Source organism: Vigna unguiculata, chromosome 4, assembly GCF_004118075.2.
Source record: "Vigna unguiculata cultivar IT97K-499-35 chromosome 4, ASM411807v1, whole genome shotgun sequence".
Taxonomy (NCBI): Eukaryota; Viridiplantae; Streptophyta; class Magnoliopsida; order Fabales; family Fabaceae; genus Vigna; species Vigna unguiculata.
In genome coordinates, this window is record NC_040282.1 from 36,517,810 (window position 1) to 36,540,381 (window position 22,572).

A 22,572-nucleotide genomic window follows, 5' to 3' on the forward strand; every position below is an offset into this window, starting at 1 on the left:
CACGCCCGTGGTTCGGGTCACCCTCAAGAATACATGGTCTCCCGCCGCAAACTCCAAAGGTCTCCTCCTACGATCAGTATAGGCCTTCTGCCTACTCTGAGAAGCCAGCATCCTATCTCTCACCATCCTCACCTTCTCGGTGGTCTGCTCTAACAACTCCGGTCCAACTAATACTGCCTCCCCATCCTGATACCAACAAAGAGGAGTCCTACACCTCCTGCCATAAAGAGCCTCGTATGGTGCCATGCCAATGCTCGCATGAAAGCTGTTGTTGTAGGTGAACTCTATCAAGGGCAACACCTCATCCCAAGCCCCCAGATGATCCAATATGCAAGTTCTCAACAAATCCTCTAACGACTGGATCGTTCTCTCAGACTGACCATCGGTCTGAGGGTGATAAGCTGAACTCATGGTGAGCTTGCTACCCATAGCACTCTGCAGTGTCTGCCAAAACCGGGACGTGAACCGTGGGTCTCTGTCGGAAACTATGCTCGAGGGCACCCCATGAAGTCTCACTATTTCTCTAATGTATAACTGGGCCAACTTGGCCATGGACATCCTCAAGTTCATCGCCAAAAAGTGAGCACTCTTGGTCAACCGATCCACTATCACCCAGATAGTGTCATGTCCTCTAAAAGTTCGTGGAAGATGAGTCACGAAGTCCATGGAGATGCTGTCCCATTTCCACACCGGTACCTCCAACGACTGTAGAACGCCACCGGGTCTCTGATGCTCCACCTTCGCCTTCTGACACGTCAGACAGGCGGATACAAACTGAGCCACATCCTTCTTCATCCCCTGCCACTAGAAAGTTTCCTTGAGGTCCTGGTACATCTTAGTCATGCCAGGATGCAAGCTAAGACGACTCTTGTGTCCTTCCTCAAGGATCAACTTCCTCACCTCAGCATCATCAGGAATACATACTCTGCCTCGAAACCTCAGTATGCCATCATCGCCCACAACAAAATCCCTAGCCTCATCTGACCCAATCTGTTCTCTAACTCTGTTCAGACTGGCATCCAATAACTGCCTCTCTCTGATTGAGCCCAAGAAGTCACTAGATATAGCAAGGGTACTACACCTAATGGACTCGGACCCCAGCTCCACATGTATCCTCATGTCTATGAACTTCTCTAGTAGTTCTACCTCTTTTATCATGAGGTGTGCCGTATGTACCGTCTTCCTGCTCAGAGCATCTGCCACTACATTTGCCTTCCCCGGATGGTATAGGAGCTCGAAGTCATAGTCCTTCAGGAATTCCATCCACCTCCTCTGCCTCATATTCAACTCCTTCGGATCAAACAAGTACTTTAAGCTCTTGTGGTCGCTGAACACCCGAAACTGAGCACCATACAGATAGTGCCTCCAAATCTTCAAGGCAAAAACTATAGCCGCCAATTCCAAGTCATGAGTGGGATAGTTACGCTCATGTATCTTAAGCTGCCTCGAAGCATACGCCACTGCCCTCTTTTCTTGCATCAAAACACAACTCAGTCCAAGATGAAACGCATCGCAGTAGACTTCAAACTGTTTCGCCACATCCGGAATTACCAATATAGGAGCACTCGTCAATCTCCTCTTTAACTCTTGAAAGCTCTCCTCACACTTGTCCGTCCAAGTGAAGGGTTGGTCTTTCCGGGTAAGCAAAGTCAGAGGCGCCACTATCTTGGAGAATCCCTCTATGAATCTCCTATAGTAGCCCGCTAACCCCACAAAGCTCCTGATCTCTGTGGCTGATTTAGGACTTTCCCACTTTACCACTGCCTCGACCTTCGCCGGGTCCACTGCAATCCCTTGGGCGGATATCACATGCCCCAAAAACTGAACTTCCTCCATCCAGAACTCGCACTTGGACAACTTGGCATACAGCTGCTTCTCTCTCAAAACACCAAGCACCAACCTCAGATGTTCTGCATGCTCCTCCTGAGTCCGGGAGTAGATAAGGATGTCGTCTATGAAGACCACTACAAACTTATCTAGGAAGGGTCGAAAGATCCTGTTCATGTAGTCCATGAACACTGCCGGAGCGTTGGTCACACCGAACGGCATAACCACATACTCATAGTCGCCATACCTCGACCTAAAGGCTGTCTTCTGTACATCATCAGCCTTTACCAAAATCTGGTGGTACCCTGATCGCAAATCTATCTTCGAGAACACTGATGACCCATGTAACTGATCCATCAAGTCGTCAATACTCGGGAGCGGATACTTGTTCTTGATGGTCATCTTGTTCAGTTGCCTGTAATCTACACACAGGCGCGAACTCCCATCCTTCTTCTTCACCAACAACACTGGTGCTCCCCAAGGTGAAGTGCTGGGTCGGATGAACTGTTTCTCCATCAGATCCTCTATCTGTTTCTTTAGCTCTACTAACTTTGCCGGAGCCATGCGATATGGGGCCATCGAGACCGGGCCTGTTCCTGGGACTAGATCGATAGAGAACTCCACCTCTCTACTGGGAGGCAACCCTGGTACCTCTTTCGGAAACACATCCCCAAAATCCTGTACAACTGGTATCACAGACGTTGTTTCTCCTCTCTCCACCTCCATATGTGTGAAGATCATGTAGCACTGCGCACCGTCCTGTAGCTCCCTCATAACACCCTGGGAGGACACCAACTCATGCTCCTCTGAGTCGGGAAACAACAGCTTCTTCTCCCGACAATCTATCAGAATGCGATTAGCAGAGAGCCAATCCATCCCTAAGATCACCTCCAACTCCTGTAGAGGTAGGCAGATTAAGTTCACCCTGTACCTGCGCCCCTCTACCTCCACTGGAAGCCTAGCACACAAGGACGACGTCCTGACCAAACCCGACGCCGGAGTAGACACCGCAAGCTCACACTGTAGCTCGCGCACCGGCAAACCCAACCGTTCCACACAAGCAAGAGACACAAAAGAGTGTGTCGCTCCAGAATCATACAACACACAACAAGGAGAACCAGCTATCATGCAACTACCCATAACCAAGTTACCTGAGCCTGATGCCTCAGCCCCTGACATGGCGTACACTCTGCCCGTCGCCTGAGGCCTGTTGCCTTTGTCCCTCCCCTGATGCTGCTGGGGTGCCTGAACTGGAGGGCGTGTCGCTGCCCTAGAAAGGTTGGGGCAATCTCTCCCAAAGTGGCCTTCCTTGCCACAGTTGTTGCACCTGCGGTAACCCTCCCTACGTGGACACGCATGCCTCGGGTGGGGTCCTCCGCATGAGTAACACCGAACTCGACTCGGCTGAGGAGAAAAGCTCCTAGACTCCTGAGGCTGATGGTGTGGCCTATCATACGGTCTCCTCCTCTCCTCATGTCTGGGCCTGGACCCAGATGGTCCACCGATCCTCTGAGGCGGCTGTGACTGCGGTGGGCGCTGGCCTTCCACCTCGCGCTTCATCTTCTCCATCACTCTGGCCTTCTCTACCAGAGCAGCAAAGTCCTTGATGGACAAGGGTGCCACCATCAAGCGAATATCTCCCCTGAGGCCGTTCTCGAACTTCCTGCATCGCCACTCCTCATCCAGTGGCAGTGTATAGAAGCGGCTGAGATGCTTGAACCTCTCAGCGTACTCAGCTACTGTCTTCCCTCCCTGGGTCAACTGGAGGAATTCCACCTCCTTGGCGTACCGGATACTGTCAGGAAAGTACTCGGAGAGGAATCTCTCCCTGAAAGCCTCCCACGTCACCGGCTCATCCCTCTCCTCCAGGATGGATCTGGTGCTGCTCCACCAATGCTCCGCCTCTCCCGTGAGCATATAAACTGAGAACGCCAACCTGTTCTCCGTCGGGCACATCTTGGCGTCGTAGATGCGCTCCAGGTCCTTCAGCCATTGGTCTGCGGCGTCAGGACTAGTCTTCCCGTCAAACTTCGCCGGGTGGTGCTTCAGGAAATCCTCTAGACTCCACTCCCTAGCAGCAGGTCGTGGTTCAGGACCAAACACAGGGGCAGCCGCCCTGTTCTCCTCCAACTGCCGCTGAGCATCCTCGGCAGCTATCCTCGCAGCCTCCATCTGCTGCATCACTGCCTGCTGCTGCTCAAGCGACGCCGCCTGTCGCTGCATGGATGCCTCATGCTGCTGCATCATCGCAGCACTCTGCTGCGCCATAGCTGCTACCATTGCCTCTATGGCTCTGGCGATATCTGGTGCGTCCCCCTGGGATGACTGGGAAGCTCGGCGAGGAGGTGCCATAATCCACTGGCACACAGAAAATCACTTGGTTAGGCTCGATAAAGGCAAGAATTTAACTAAGAATACTTGTGGTGGATACCCCTGCTCGACCCTGAGCTGCTCGATCCTGAGTTATGTGTTACCAGTGTTACGATGAATCAAAATCTCTCCCACCACAAGGTTAGCCCTTAAAGAGTTTTAGGCCTCCTGCTACTCCCACCACAAGAGTTGGTCCGCTCTAAGTGAGACTAACTGGCTCCTCGGAGCGTCAGGATGCAACCTTACCTTGAATCCTTACCTAGTTATACAGGTGGGGCACCACCATGAACACTCACTAGCAGGGGCCATGGAATTACGTCCCGACCAATGAAGCGCAACCCCGGAGGTCTCACCTAGAGACCCCAAGGAATTACACGTTGACACGGACTAACGTTCACAAATCAGCAATAAGAGAATGTTGAATTATATTTTTCAATTCCGTATCAACCCTTGAAGTTTAATCCTCATATCAATCACACCTCGAATCCATACCTCTGACCACCACCACCCCAATGAGTTTGGGGCCTAGTCTCATATTTATACCATGTTCCTTTAGTCTCAAACCGCATACTCATTTCACATGCTAAGTCCCCACCACACTCCTCAGTCATTATTCAGGAATCATGTCACGCATATATAGCAACTCATTAGGCATACATTCATACATCAGTACATGCATCTTATCATAGCAGCCATACCCAAACAAGTCCAAGCACAAGGGAACAAATACGCAACCAACACCATGCTGTCTCGCCCAAACCCCTCGCTCAGGCTGAAGGGTCTCGCTCAGGCGAGACAGGCTCGCTCAGGCGAGACAGGCGAGCCTCCCCTTCGCCTAGGCGAGGGTTCGATGGAGTGCTCAGGGAACATCACGGGATCTCGCTTAAGCGAGACCCCTCTCGCCTGGGCGAGATGTTCCCTCGCTCAAGAGTTCAAGCAGGTCGCCTGGGCGACCTTTCGTGCAACAGCCCTGGGCGAGCTCCCTGTTTCATCTCGCATAGGCGAGATTGACTCGCTTGGGCGAGATTTACAGGTCTCGTCACTGTTCTTCACTGTAACAGCCATGCATATCAAATCAACCAAGCATAACAAGCATTTAATCACACCAAAACGAAGGATTCATTCATGAAATCATTAACTCACTCAAGAACAGCCAAGACAACACCTAAAATATTGAAACCCTAACTTCCCGTACCTGGGATTCAAGCTAGCAAATGCTCCGACCCGCACAGCGAAGGTAGAACTGCTCCTAGGGCGGTTAGCAGCGGAACTGAATGGCAGAACAGAAGAAAGGAGCGGGTTATTACCAAACCCTAACGATACAGAGAACACAAACCATGAAAGGAAGGAGCATGAGCTGAGGAGTGACTTACGTGAACAAGGACTGAGTTCGAGCTTGAAGGAAGGGGACTTTAGGGCAAACCCTAGCAGAGCTTTTCGTGAGAGCAAGGGGAAGGATTGACGGCTGCTGCGTTTCTGTGAGAGTGAAAGTGAGAGTGGGATTAGGGCAGACCTTAGGACCTTATACGTTGGGCCGGCCTTAGGCCCACTAACTTTAGGGCAGAAAAGTTAACATATTTTAAATGGGCCTTACATAGTTCATATGGCAAGTTCATGTTTTTTAATTTTTTAATTTTATTTTATTTTTAAAATATTTGTTTGTCAAGGCAATGGTATATATGATAGGATAATGTCACATGTATTTTTTATATTCAATCGTCCCTACATGTATTCTTTTTTTCAATTCAGTTTATTTACTTTGAACAACCATCTTGTTCTTCGTCTAAAAGATACTAAACCTGATTTTTATATAAACTAGGTTTTGATATGTGCATATGTACGGGTCTTTTTGTTTTTTCTTTTAATTTTGCCTTAAGAAAAATAATAAATAATAATTATTTTTGAAAAATAATTTATTTATAAAATATTATAATTATATTGATTATAAATATAATATTTAAGTTTACAATTATATAATATAAAAAGCAAAATTTTTGAATTTTATGTATTTTTACAATAACAATCATAGAATAACTATGCTTCGTTAATCCGTATATGCACGGATTATTTTTAATTATGTATTAAGAAATAAATAAACAAATATTATATTTAGAAAAATAATTAATTTATATAATTTTATTATGTATTATAATTATATTTCATTATTAAAATAAAATTTAAGTTTAGAATTATATAACGTTAAATCTTGAATTTTGTATATATTTTTTTATAATAACTAGTATACTAACCCGTGCGCACGCACGGAACGTATTTGTTTTATTTTGTATATTAAAATAATAAAATTGTAAAAATATTATGTAATGAAATATTATGAAAATTAAGTTATATTGTTATAAATGTTGTTATTAAAGTAATGAAATAGTAAATCTAAGTGATACAATAATAATTTAACTTTTATATATAATAAATATAATTGATATCATAATATAATACAGTTAATTGAATTTATGAAATGATTATAAAAGCTTATGATATGTGCGAATATCTTTTTGTTTTTTTTTATTTTAAATTTTTTTAGAATAATAATATAATTGTTATTATATTTATTTAACCATTAAAAATACTAATAATAATATTAATATAAATTATAAATTATGAAAACCTAAAAGATTAAAACTCTATTTAGCAAAAGTATTTAGTATAAGAACATTTTCTATAATTAAAAAAAGCACACTTATAATAATAACAACATTATGAATAGTAATAATAATAATAAAAATAATAATGATACCAATAGCAATAATAATATTTATGTTATAAATATTAATATTAATGCTAACACTAAAGCTAATGTCAACTACAATAATTTATAATTATATATAAAGATATACATTAACAACAAAACTAGGGATGGCAAAAATACTCGTGCCTGCAGATATCCGCGGATAAAATCCGCGACGGATAGTTACTACCCGCGGGTAGCGAGTATTTTAATACCCGGTTATAAACGGGTCGGGTACGGGTATCATACTATCCGTACCCGCGGGTACCCGTTACCCGCAAAAAATTAAAATTAATATTTAATTTATATTTTATTAAGTTAAATTTAATTAAAATTAGAAGTAACAGTATATTTTATTATGTCAAATTTAATTATAATTATAATTATAATTATAATTTAATTTAATTTATATTTTATTTTTATAATTTTATATTAAAAAATTTATAAAATTCATATTTTTTTAAATATTTGCGGGTATCGGGTATCCACGGGTACCCGCGGGTTTTAAAAATATCCGCGGGTATTTTTTAAGCGGATACCCGGCGGGTAAACGGGCGGGTAACGGGCGGATTTTTTTTTAGCGGGTCGGGTACGGGTATCATACTATCCGTGCCCGACCCGACCCGTTGCCATCCCTAAACAAAACAAATAAAAATAATAAGTAATTGAAATACGATCCCGTAGTAAAATAATTAAAGATGTGTGTCTAACTATAACAACAACAACAACAACAACAACAACAACAACAATAATAATAATAATAATAATAATAATAATAATAATAATAATAATATCTCTTAGTGATAAAAATAATAACAATACAATAATTACATATATATAAAGATATATATATATATATATATATATATATATATATATATATATATATATATATATATATATATATATATATTTGTTGTGTCCTCTTTTGTTTATACAATTTTATCCTCTTAATCATTATTTGTTAAATTAAAATAATTATTCATAATAAAAATTATTTGTCCATTTTATCATTTTAATAATTTCAGTAACTATTTTTTTAATTCAAATAATTACACAAAATAAAAATAAAATGAACAAAAAAACAAATAAAAAGTATAAGTAATTAAGATATGATCTCGTAGTGAATAAATGTAAAATGTGTGTTTAACTATAATAATAATAATAATAATAATAACAATAATTAGAATTATAATTGATAATAATAACAATAATATAAAAATTAAATAATAAATATCATGAAAATTAGGTTATATTGTTGTAAATGTTATTATCAATGAAACGAAGTTGTAAATTCAGTTTTAAATATAATAAATAAAATTAATATCACAATATGGTGTAGTTAATTGATTTTAAAAAATAATTATAATAGTATATGACTTTTGCTACGCATGTTTTTTTATTTATTTCAAATATGTTTAGAATAATAATATAATTTTTATTATATTTATTTAATCATTAAAAATAATAATAATAATATTAATATAAATTATAAATTATAAAATTTTTAAAAGATTAAAAATCTATTTAGCAAAAGTATTTAGTATAATAACGTTTTTTATAATTAAAAAAAACACTTATACTAATAACATCACTATGAATAGTAAAAATAATAACAAAATAATAATAATACTAATAATAACAAAAAAATGATAATAATAATAATAATAATGTTTATGTTATAAATATTAATTTCGATGCAAATACCAAGACTAATGTTATACTAATAATCTATAATTATATATAAAGATATATACATCAGCACCAAAACAATTAAGAAGGACAACTAATTGAAATATGATCTCGTAGTAAATAAAATTAAAATGTGTGTCTAACTATGATAATAATAATAATAATACCATAATAATAATAATATCCCGTAGTGATAATAATAATAATAATAATACCATTATAATAATATCCTATAGTGATAATAATAATAATAGTAATAATAATAATAATAATACACTAACTAAATATATAAAGAGATACACATTTTTTATGTTCTTTTTTTTTTATTTTTACAATTTTATCCTTTTAATTTTTATTTATTAAATTTAAATAATTATTCATAATAAAAAATTATTTGTCAATTTTATCATTCTACTAATTTTAGTAACTACTCTTTTTTTTTCAATTCAGAAAATACCATGATATAGAGATAAAATGAATAACAAAAATAAAAGTAAAACATGCGTCTAACTATAATAATAATAATAATAACACCACTATAATAATATCGCGTAATGATAAAAAAAGTAATACTAATACTACTACTAATAATATTAATATTAATACAACTACTTATATATAAAGAGATAAACATCTTTGGTGTCCTTTTTATTTTATCAATTTTATCCTCTTAATTATTATATTTTAAATTTAAATAATTATTTATAATAACACAATTATTTTTCAGTTTTATTATTTTACTAATTTTAGTAACTATTTTTTAAAATTGAAATAATTGTTCAAATGGAAAGATAAATGAACAACAAAACAAATAAAAATGACAAGTAATTGAGACATGATTCCTACATAGTAAGTAAAAGTAAAATGTGTAGGAATGTCAAAAAAATTCATACTTATAGGTATCCGCGGATAAAACTCACAATGGATAGGAAACAAATATTAAAAATAGATACCCGCAGGTACGAGTATCATAGTATCCGTACCCGTGGATACCCGTACCGAGTAAACTTTAATTCACAAAAATACCCTTATATATATATATATTAGTAAAAACATTCTGACCTAATTTTTTTTAAGTTGTACATCTTGTGTTCTGTCTTCATTCTTCCAACTTCAAGTGTTGGTACATTGTCTTCTTCCAGGTACACCCATTGACATTCTTCTCTTTCCTTTCTTTGAAATTGGGCATATACATCAAACCCTATGTAGATAGTGACGTTTATGGTATGTTTGTTGTCAAATGATGGAATCAAAATAAGATACTTGGCACGTGGTAGTTGATTTTTATTATTTGTTTATTTTGTTTATTTTGCAGGAATCAATCGGAGAAAGTGAGCTTATTGATCGAAACACTAATTAAAAAATTTTCATTGTGTTGAACGTCATTTTATATTTATTTTTATTATTATTTGGACTTGTATGAACTTAAGTTTATTTGAACTTTATTTAAAATTTAGGATTAAGTATATTTTTTGTCCCTTAACTTTCAGTAAATTTTGGAATTAGTCCATTTCGAAACTTTAGACCAATTTAGTCATTTATCTTTCAAAATACGTGAATTTAGTTCTTTTAATCAAATTTTGTTAAGTTTATTTGACATTTCAAGTGCGTTTCATAATAGTATTTGACTTAGCATTAAAGCAAAAATGTGCCAAACAGTATAAACAACTCAAATATAATTATGAAATGCATACAAAACATCAAATAAACCTAACAAAATTTGATTAAAATGACTAAGTTCACATATTTTGAAAGATAAAGGACTAAATTGGTCCAAAGTTTTGAAATGGACTAATTTCAAAATTCACTGAAAGTTAAGGGACCAAAAACATATTTAACCCTAAAATTTATGACAGTGATGTATTTTATTTTATTATATTTGAATTTATGATTAAATATTTATTTTTTAAATAATTTTATAAATATATACAGGTACCCGTCGATACCCGCCCGTGAATATGAAAAAAATAGGCGGGTACCCGCATAGCACATAGGGTATGAGGGAACTACTACCCATACCCTACCCGCCCCGTTGACATCCCTAAAAATATGTATCTAACAATAATAATAATAAAAATTAATAATAATAATAACTATTATAATAATTATAGTTCTTAATAATAATAATAGTAATATAATAATATTAATAATATAATAAGTAATATAATAATAGAAATAATTATAATTAATAATAATGATAATAATATTTATAGTTGATAGTAATAATGATTATTAACTGTAGTTGATAATAATAACCCGTGACTTTTCTTCACCAATAATTTTGAAGGAGCCAAAATAATTTATAGTAAAAAAATTTGAACTCATCAATAATTTATTCGGAATAAAAATCTCCAGTTATTCATTTTTAAATGTAAATAACCATATTGTGTTCAAGAAATTCATCTTTCATCTTATTTCGAATTTTGTTTTGATAATCTTCGTTGTAGAAAATGAAACATTAAGAGTTAAATAAAATGAATTAGACAATCAATCAATCAAGTGAAATATCTCTAATTTGTTTGTTTTTGTCAAAGATTGACATAATTCAATAATGGTCAACAAATCCTTCAAATTTGAATGGGTATGAACATCAACAATGAAATATTGGAGTGATATTTTAAACTAATCATATATTTATCAATATACCTATTTTTTTAAGTTTAAGACAAACAAATAATTTATCATAATCTAATAAAAATTGAGATGTAATTACTAACAAAAATATATAATAGTAATAATATTATATATTACAAATAAGAGTAATAACTTTACTACTAATAATGTTAATAATACTAATAATAATAATATATAATAGTAACATATAATAATAATAACAATTATTATTATTATAATAATACTAATATTTGTTATAATTTAACTACTATCACTATAAATAATATTTATAATAATAATATTAATAATAATTAGAAATACTAATACTTATAAAAATACTACAAATAATATTATTATTTATAATCAATATTATAGTTAAAATTATAAATAAATGAAAAAATAAAAACAAATTGACTTTTGTAGGATTTGAACTCGGGTCATTTTGTACCAGAGTTTTAAAATTACGAAAAAACTAATTTTTATGACACGTGTCAATAAAAGAAAATGGGTATTGTAGTAACTTTAGTAGTATCTTCTTTTCTTAGTATGTAATAGATAATTTAATTATAAGTAAGTAGTATTCTTTTTTTAATTTCGATTCCTTAGAACTAGTGTAGTATTTTGTTGATTTACATGATGTAAAAAATGACAGTAACTGGATAGCTGGATAGCTGGAAGTTGAAGTGTTAAGATATTTTAGTTTTTTAGAATATTTTTAATTAGTTATTATTGTATGGTTAGGGTTAGATTATTATTCTTTACTTATTATTGATTGGCAGACCAATTTCAAATAAAAAATGTGTTTGCTAAAGTGTTATTGGTCGGGTCGATTTTTCTCTTTTTTTCTATTAAACTTAGATTTAAAAAATTATTATAATTATTATTTTTTAAATAAATAATTTATTTATATGATCATATTTAAGTGTTATAATTATATATATATATATATATATATATATATATATATTAACTATTTAGAAAATGATAATAATATTAGATTATATTAATAATATTTCTACTCTCAATATTTATAATAACAATATTAAAACAATTTTGTTGTATAATTAAAGTTTATAATTAAACTTTGAAATTATATATTATATTAAAATAAAATACATGTACATTGATTATTGTCAAAATAAAATGTTGATATATGGTGCATTATGAATGAATCATGTACAAAATAAAAATACATAACGGGATTGATGGTGTTAAAATTTGCTAACAAAAGCAAAGATATAAAAACTTAAATCAATATTTAAAATTGATTAGCTATAAGGAACCAATATTAATCACCATATATATATATATATATATATATATATATATATATATAAAGGGTATAGAATAACATGCATATATACAAATTATAGCTAAAATAAAATGTAGACACATTATGTGTTATGGATTCTGTACAAAATACTAATAATAATAATTATTATTATAATAATTATAATAATAATAGTACTATTCTCAATATTTATAATACCAATATTAAAATATTTTTGTTGTATGATTAAAGTTTATAATTAAACCTTAGAATTATATATTATATTAAAATAAAATACATGTACATGGATTATTGTCAAAATAAAATGTTGATATATTGTGCGTTATGGATCATGTACAAAATAAAAATAGAAAACGGAGTTGATGGTGTTAAAATTTGCTAACAGAAAAATATAAAAACTTAAATTAATATTCAAAATTGATTGGCCATATGGAACCAATATTAATCAAAATATATATATATATATATATATATATATATATATATATATATATATAAAGGGTTTAGAATAACATAAAATGTATATACACGAATTATAGCTAAAATAAAATGTAATAATGTGTTATGGATCCCGTACAAAACAATAATAATAATTATAATAATAATTTAAATAATAATATTAATAATAGTATTACTAATAACAACAATAATAATCAATATTTATTAATACTAATCATATTTATAATAAAAATAGTCAAAAATTATAATTAAACTTTTGAGTTATATATAAAATTAAAATAAAATGTATATACAGAATATTGTGTAAATAAAATGTAGGAATATTGTGCATTATGAATTCCGAACAAAACAAAAATACAAAACCAAGTTTATGTCAAAATTTGTTAACAAAAATATAGATATAAATACTTTAACCAATACTTAAATATTATATCTATAAGTAAATATAATTATAAGACTTCATAAAATTAAATAAATTTATTCTTTTTAAAAATATAATAATTATGTATTATTTTTTTAATACATAATTAAAAATAAAAAATAAAAGACTCGTGCATATGCCATGGATATAAAAATTTAAACAAATATTTAAAATAAATGGGCCATATTAAAAAAGTTATAATGACATAAAATGTGTATCATAAGTTATTTTTACAATAAAATGTATACATATTATACATCACGAATCTCTTCCTACAAAAATTAATAATAATAATAATAATAATAATAATAATAATAATAATATATATATAGGTGTAATATAGAAATAAAAATTGAATAACATTTTTCATATTAAAATATTTAATAATAATAATAATAATAGTTAAGTAGATGTATAAGTATGAATTTAAGAAATTATTTTATATAATATTAACATAAATAAATAATTGAAATGATTAATCATATATATTATTAGAATAAAAAGAACTTATAACTTGCTTATTCACCGGAATATGGAGCTCAAACTTACAATATTGAGAACTACCAAATATAACTTTTCGATGACTAACAATTTTTTCAAAAACAACTGCCATAAGCTACTGTACAATAACAAATATATCACTATATCTTCATAAAAAATTATATATCTATATATTATAATCATGTTCATTGAATAATAAACCCATCCATTCATAATTATCTAATCAAATTCATAACTTATTAAAATGCAGTTGAACAATTAAACCATACCATCGTTAACAAAATAAAAGAACATGTAACTTGATTGTTGACTGCACTATGGAGCTAAAACGGTAAAGCATTGAACAAAAAATTTTAATATTGAATAAAAAAAAAGTCACAAACAACCGTTAATAGATGAAATACATTAACAAAGAATGGATAAATACTGAAATATCAGCTTCATAATAAATATGATACCAATTTAAAACCATAAAAAATCATGTATAAAAATAAATTAATAACAAACAATATCAGAGTAGGTAATTCCCACGGTAGGAACATATTTTTCATAAATAAAGTTACTTATCAACAGTTTACCTACGAAATTTTATTCGTAGATAATTCGTAGATAATATCGAGTTAACTACGAAATTTACACATTACTTACGAAATTTTGGCGTAGATAATAAACATATTTTTTGTAGTGTTATTCAATGCAATATGGTGTTAAAGTCATAAAAGTTAAAAACAATAGTTAACATAAAAACACACAAACAAACAATGCAACAAATGTTAAAGCATTAAAAAAATATATTAACTTTTGCCTGGTGCTCAACCACATAAATATATCAAGAATTAACATGCTACCAAAGTATAAACAAACAAACTCATGGACACAATAACAAAATACTGGTAATTCACTCATCCCACTACAAGCCAAAACTTCAAGTAAAACCATATAACTTCAAAAAATTGACTTTTCAAACCCAATAACTAAACAGAAGAGGAGTGTTTTCGTTGTCACACCTTCTAGCATTGCAATCTGCACCGTAGAAATGACCGACCTTTTCATGATGAGAATTGGCTTACTTTAGCACAACATATTTTTTCCTAATAAGCAATTTTTACATTTTAGAGAAACACCAATAAAAGCTAAAGAAAGCATTTTATGATCGTTTCATAATCCACTTTTTGTTTTTCTAGTTTTATCCTTGATTATTATTTTATAAATAATTTATATTCAACCGTTATTCTAAAAACCTCTTTTATTTTAACAATTATTTTAAAAACCTATTTTTTTCATACATATTTTATTTTTCAAATTTTACTTATTATTTTATAAGTATTGTACCTTTAACCGTTATTCTAAAACCTTTTTTGTTTTTAATCGTTATTTTATTTAATAAATATTTTAAAAATTTATCATATATATTTCGAAAGTAAATATTATTAATCTTAACTCAAATTTATATGAAAATTAAAAAATGCGGACACATAGGCGTGACAGTGTTTGTATTGTCACATATGTGTTTTCGCTAATAATAACAAAAATAATAGTAATTTTAATAGTATTACCAATTACTAATTAAAACTTCATTCATAATTAAAGATATTTAAAATAATTAATGAAATCAACAAATTGATAATAAATCTTTAGAAATTAATCATATAATTATTAATCGCAAATGTATAAATTTAAAAGATTTTGAAATATATGGAATAAAAAAAATCCATTCATAATTAGAAAATTAAAAATAGGGAATGGAATTAACTGGTCAATGTCAAATTTTTATAAATAAATCATATAACCATTGATTGTATAAATCATACAACACATGTCATTATTAAATTGAATTTTTTATTTATTTAAGTTTAAATCTTTATCTTTAAATAAACTTTCTTTATAAGCCTCTGTATTAGAATATTATTTAAAGTAAAGGTGGCAATGCAAGCCGGCTCGACTCGTTTAGGTTTGGCCCGCATAAAGCCCGCACAATGCGGGCTGTCCCGTCCCGATCCGCACATTTTATGTGGGATGCAAACATTGGCCCACCCCGCATATTCCTTGGCCTGCGGGCTGGCCCACTTTTTATTCTTAATTTTTATGATAAAACTTTCAATATTTAAAAATTAGGAAACTTTTAAGAAGTTCACAAAATTAAGTAAAGACTTTGAGGAATTAGATGATAAATTGATAATTCAACATTTTCATTATATTCATACTATGACATACACAATGTATTCTTTAAATTTTAGCACATTAAAAAATATATAATACTTGTCTTTTCCAGTTATACAAGAATTTGAAACGTTAATGCAAGAGTCCATAAAAAAAGTAATTAATATACACAAATGCAAGTTTTTTTTTAATTTTATGCGGGCTTGCAGGCCAGCCCACGCGGACTGCGGGCCGGGTCACTGCAGGCCTGCAAGCTCACTACCCTATCCCGTCCCACATTTTTTTCGCGGGTCTGCGGACCAATCTGACGGACCAAGCCCTAAATCTCACCCCTAATTTAAAGTAACATTATTTTATATAATTATTTATACTATTTTAATAATAACCATGTTATTTTTTTAAGATATAGATCATAAAATTACACTAACATGAATATTATTTAATAATATAGATGCAAACTTTACATTTAGACGTTAAGTATAACAATTTAAAACGATAATTATAATATGAACTCATAATGGTGTACCTTTTAGATTGTAAATTATATTATATTATATTATATTATATTATATTACAGAATTGGTGTTTGAAAAATTAATAAATATATGAAATAAATATTAAATTTGGTTGTAAAAAGTTTGGAATGAAAGAATGGTTTATGAATACATTTTCTATAACTACTATTTAACTTCTAATAAAAATCCTATTAACAAAAGAAATGGTTTTACTATTAAGATTTATTTCAAGCACAAAATATTGAAACTTGGTAAGAAATGTGAAATAGGAATGATAGAGAAGAAAGAACCAAGTGGAAGACAGCAAGTAAGACAAATGTTTATATTTCTACACCATACTTGACAATTTTAATGTCATAGATTTGATTGATGCCAATTGTATAACCATTTATGTAAATCAGGAAAAAAAAAACCCAGCTTTCAAGATAAGAGACCACTTTATTAAATTTATGTGCTTAATCAATATATGTATATGGCAGATGGCATAACAGTTGGGCATAAGCCATGACAAACAATACACACATATAGAAACTGTAAAAGTGACATCCTTCCTTCCATTATAATTTCTAACTAATTCTATAACCACCAACATTTTGTAACTAAATAATTATCACATGCTAACCCCCAGATTTAACTTCCATGCACCACTCTAGACCTGAAAATGTGAAAATAGAAAGATAAATTGACATTTAACAATGTTATCAAATAGTAATGAGCACAGGATAGGAAATCAAATTTTATCGAACAATAGGCGTGCAAAGGCTACCTGTATCAATTATGTCTTCTTATTGTGAACATATGACATAACATCATGGTTAGTTTCACTCTGATAATCAAGTTTGGAGATATGCAGATTATCAATGACAACCTAAACTGTTTGTTGCTTAGCTAAATATCAAACTTAGAATTAGAACACAATATTGTTCAAAGGTTAAAGACTAAAAAGAACATAAGATACTCAAAAACTTACATGGTGTTGGAGTCTATGAAGCTCCGACACGGCGTTGGAGCCGCGCTTCCCTGAGTCGAAAGCGCACCGGACACGGACACCCGTTGGAAGCGCGTATGACGCGGTGTCGGACACTAATATTTGGGTCGGACATGGTCTTCCTTCTGGACGCGCGGAGAAAAGTGAAAAGTGGGTGTTGATCTTACCGTTGCAGTTTTCCTTACAGAAAATAGGGTTATCGAAAAAGAGAAAAGCCACGAAGAGGAGAAGAAGCTGGAAAGAAAACATAATATAAATTTAATAATAATTTTTTTATTTAATCAATTTGTTTTGATTTCACGGATTCCAAATAATTCTCTTCTGTCACATTCTCATCATTTAACTTCTTTCTCAATATAATTATTTTATTTAAGGAAATTTTAATATGTTTAATTAGTATATAATATATTATATTATAATTAATTTTAATTTACGATATCTTTTATTTTTTATATTTAAATAATTTAATTTCTATTACATTAATTTATATATAATTATATAATTAATATATTTTATAATATATTTGTGTCTCGTATTTTAAAAGGATAATGTTGATAATGTACAAACAGTCAAAGAAACTTTATTGAATGATAATTGGTAGATGAAGGTTGACTATATACTTGTTTTTATTGTTCCTATTTATTGTTCCTATTTATGATGTTCTTAGAAAAACAGATACGGACATGGCTACTTTTCATTTAGTGTATGAGATGTGGAATTCAATGATTGAAGATGTGAGGTAGATCATATACCAACATGAAGGAAAGGAAAGGCACAAGTTGAACATTCATCTTTTTTTGAGTTAGTAAACTCAGTATTAATTGATCGTTGGACTAAAAGTATATATATATTGTCATGTCCGTATCCTACACTTTTTCAATTTAGACGTTTCCCCATATCCGTGTCTGTGTCGTGTCCGTATCTGTGTCCGTGGACTTCATAGGTTGCAGTTAACGCTGATATTCTCAGTTGTGTCAGTACAACCATTAACTAAACACCAGATAAAGAAACTTAAAGGCATAAATGAATGATATACAATATTGACGAAACATACTCTATTAATAAAGTCTAGTAATAAAATCCTTAAAAGAATCAAACCTCACAAACTGCTTCACAATAAGCACGAACTGCTTCAAACCTCACGAACCAGAGGAAAGATAGAAAATCAAATATAATGTATTTTAGTAAGAGAATCCATGTGCATTTCAAATGATATTGAAGTTCTAAAACGAAAATCTTACTTTTAGATCTTCTTCATCTAGAGCGGTTCACCTAATATCAGACATATGAAAACTATTTTTATTGGAAATTGAAGTTAGATTAAACAAAGTTGCATTATAAAATAAGTAACCTTGAATAAAATGTTCACCAAATAAGAAACGGAAAAACACTCCGCATAATAAAAACAAAGTTGGGTTAGACAAAGTAAGAGAAGTCAAGCTACTGAGTTGTATACGCATAAATAGATGGAATAAGTTTAATGACATAAAAGAATGAACTTGAAGCAAAAGATAATAATGTGCAAAGAACCTAAAGAAGAAACGAACTTGAAGACGAATAAGGAGAAGTCGAAAACAAAGTTGGATTAAACAAAAACTAACCTTGAACTTGATATCCCAAAGATGGAGATGAACACCCTTTCATCAACAAAAAGAATATTAAAATAAGAAGAGAAGAAGCCAAAGGAGCTTTGATACAGTAGAAGAAGAAAATAACAAAAAAAAACACAAAGAATCAAGACTTATATCATCAAAAAATTACAACACTTAAGAACCCAACGAACCACACATAACAAGAAATAATAAGTGTCCAAACTTCATCAACAATATAACAACCAACATACCAACATAGGTAAAAAAAACTTTCTGTGTCCGAAAATAAGTACAAAATCGAAAATATTCTTCAACCTTCTACCTTGAATAAACAACACAAATATAAGATATTCATTGTGAGAAGGGAAATAGCAAGATATGAAAAACTTCACAACAAAGAAAAAAAAATGACCTCCGTCAAATGCAATGGTGAGTGGGGAGGAGGTTGATAAAATTTCAAACCTATTTTCACGAAGCTCCAAGGTTATAAAACGAAAGCTTCCGCAACAATCCATTATACTTTTGCACCACATCCATCAATCACTTTGTCAGCACCTTAAAAATCACCAAAGTAGCGGGAAAATGAAAAAACCCACAAATACCACTCCACAAAATGAATAAAGGTCAGATACATCGAGGCCAAATATGTCAATTCAGGTATTCTTCTGATACAAAGTTCTTAAATGACCAAATATGAGTAAGTAAGGTCAATTCGATAATTGACAGATAACAAATGACAAAAGAACCAATAAAATGAACACGTGTCAAGAGTTTAGATAGGGTTATTTGAGTAATATCCCTACCAATTTGGGTTCATGTACAGTAGATGTTATAATGAAATTTTTCTAAAAATTTACATTTTTATTATAGATTTCTGCAATAACTTTTAAATCAACTTTATAGAAATGATAAAACGTTATATTGGTAATTTATTTTATAGATTTATATAAAATTATTTGATGTATAAATTCAAATATCTTAAAACAAAATTTAAATAAATTTAATTTTATTAAAAATAATTTCATAAACATTTAATAAAAATATTAGTATAACAATATAAAAATATTCTGAATTAAATATAAGAGAATGATAATTGGTATTAAAACTGTCAAAAATGTTATAACCCACGAGTCAACATGATTCACCACAGGTTCGAGCTGGGTTGGACTAAGAAATTTTTAAATTTTGATACAACAAAAAATGAACTCAACTCACTCGGATTAAATCTATGGTAAACTAGGTTGGCTCATCAATCCATCCATAAATTTTAAATATTAAATTATATTAAAAAATAAAAACCTATATGATCTTCTCTCCATTTGTCTACACTCGTGTAACAGATTTTTTTACATAAGATTAATAATGATACAATTCTATATAAATATTTAAAAAAAATACAAATGTGTAAATTAATGTCACTTTCCTTCAACTTTTAGTATATTTTCTTTTAGCTGAAGATAACGTACGTAACCTATCAAACTATAATATACCTTAACTTTATTCAGATTTCAATCAAAATTATAATTTAGGATTTTTTAGTAATGAAGAAAAAAATTGTATTTTTTTTAATTAAGTGAACCAACTCATTTGGCCCATTAACCAGACCGAGTTCAAAATTTTTAAGCTCACTAATAATTAAGTCGAATTAGATTAATTTACTAAATGGTCAACCGACGCTAAGCCAAAATGGTCAGCTGACCCATTTCGACAATTTTAATTAGTGTTAACATTAACATCGACATAAATTAACTTAACATATAAACATTTTTTTTAACTAATTTTTTTTAAAACAAATTAAATAAATATAACAAAAAGAAAAACAAAAGAACCACAAACTAATATATAACACATTTCTAAATGAAAAGACTAAATAACATCAATTTTTAAAAATAGAAATCTAGTTGAAAAAAAAAATTGTGGACCATTTTGAGATTCTCTTAAAAGAAAAGATAAAAACATATTTAAACCTAAAAATTTATGTTTTAATGACCAAAATACCTCTAGAAGTGGATTATCAATGCTAAGTGACGTAAAAAAACATTTCACCTTTTAATATTTGGATTGTAAACAGTCCTTACATCACACACCATTTCCTACAGTGTAAAATCTATCTTGTTTTACAAATGCTCCCATAGATGCAATGCAATTTAAATTTCACAATCACCAAACTTTCCATAAATCTGTGCACTCATTTCTTAAACACTTTACATTAAATAAAAGAGAAATGAAGGGAACATCCATACAAGAATTGAGATTAGGCAGAAATTTATCAGAGCAAACACCAGATGCTGTCTTAGCAACAAAAAATAAAATAACCAATAGAGCTATAGTCCACAGAGGCTGATATCAATCAAGCCAATGATACAGACATTAATCCAATCTCGTAATGGAATAAACAAAATACACTATAAAATCAAACTGCATGAAGTTTACTCCTTCATCTAGCAAGCACTTGCAACAGAAATACTTCGACAACCTCAAACTATTGTAAGTTTGGCCTACCATTTATAATATATCATAAGGAAAAAACTTAAATTCAATTGTTTAGACGCTTAGCATTCTTTTCCAATCAAAATTAGAGTTTTGACCAGGAATCATCCTTATTTTCCAATCAAAAAAGGAGTTTTAACACACTAACCATCCTAAAAAAAATTACACCAAAGTTACCGAAATAAAACATCAATTCTGATGAAAAAAATGGCACCAAGAATATCTAAGATTACATCAAACTTTTATTCCAATCAACCCAACCCAAAAAGAAGATCCTCATTAAGAAAACAAGCAAAAAGAATAAGAACTTTCATTGCAGCAGATGTTTATCCTGCCATTCAAAACTTAAACTTGGTTCTTCATACATTTTAGGTGTTAGTTTTTAATCAGAAGTCGGGTTGTCACAATAACCATCCTAATAAAGGTTTGCATTGAAGATTATCATAGATTAGCAAGGTGAAATTCATTCTAATTAGAGAATAGGACAAAAACACTAAGGGAAACTAACTTTTTTCCTGTTACTCAACCCAAAAAAATATCATCATTCAGTGAATAAACACAGAAACACCAACCAAACAGAAAACACAGAGAAGACGACATATCCTCTATTATAAACAACTCAAGAAAGTTCATTTTCATTCATGAAATGTGGTGTACCAGCTTATCCTCTAAACAACTTAAGAAAGTTCGTTTTCATTTATTACTGTAGAGTTACTTTACTCATCAACAAGGAAAAAAAGTACGAACATTTCTCCAAAAACCACAGCACTTTCTACAATATTCAACCATCAACGGCATTAAATATACTCAAATACTGTACATTATAGACGCTAACGGAACAGATTTACTGACTACTCAGCCCATCAATTAAACAATGAACACAGAACCTTTACTAATTAACCCAACCAAC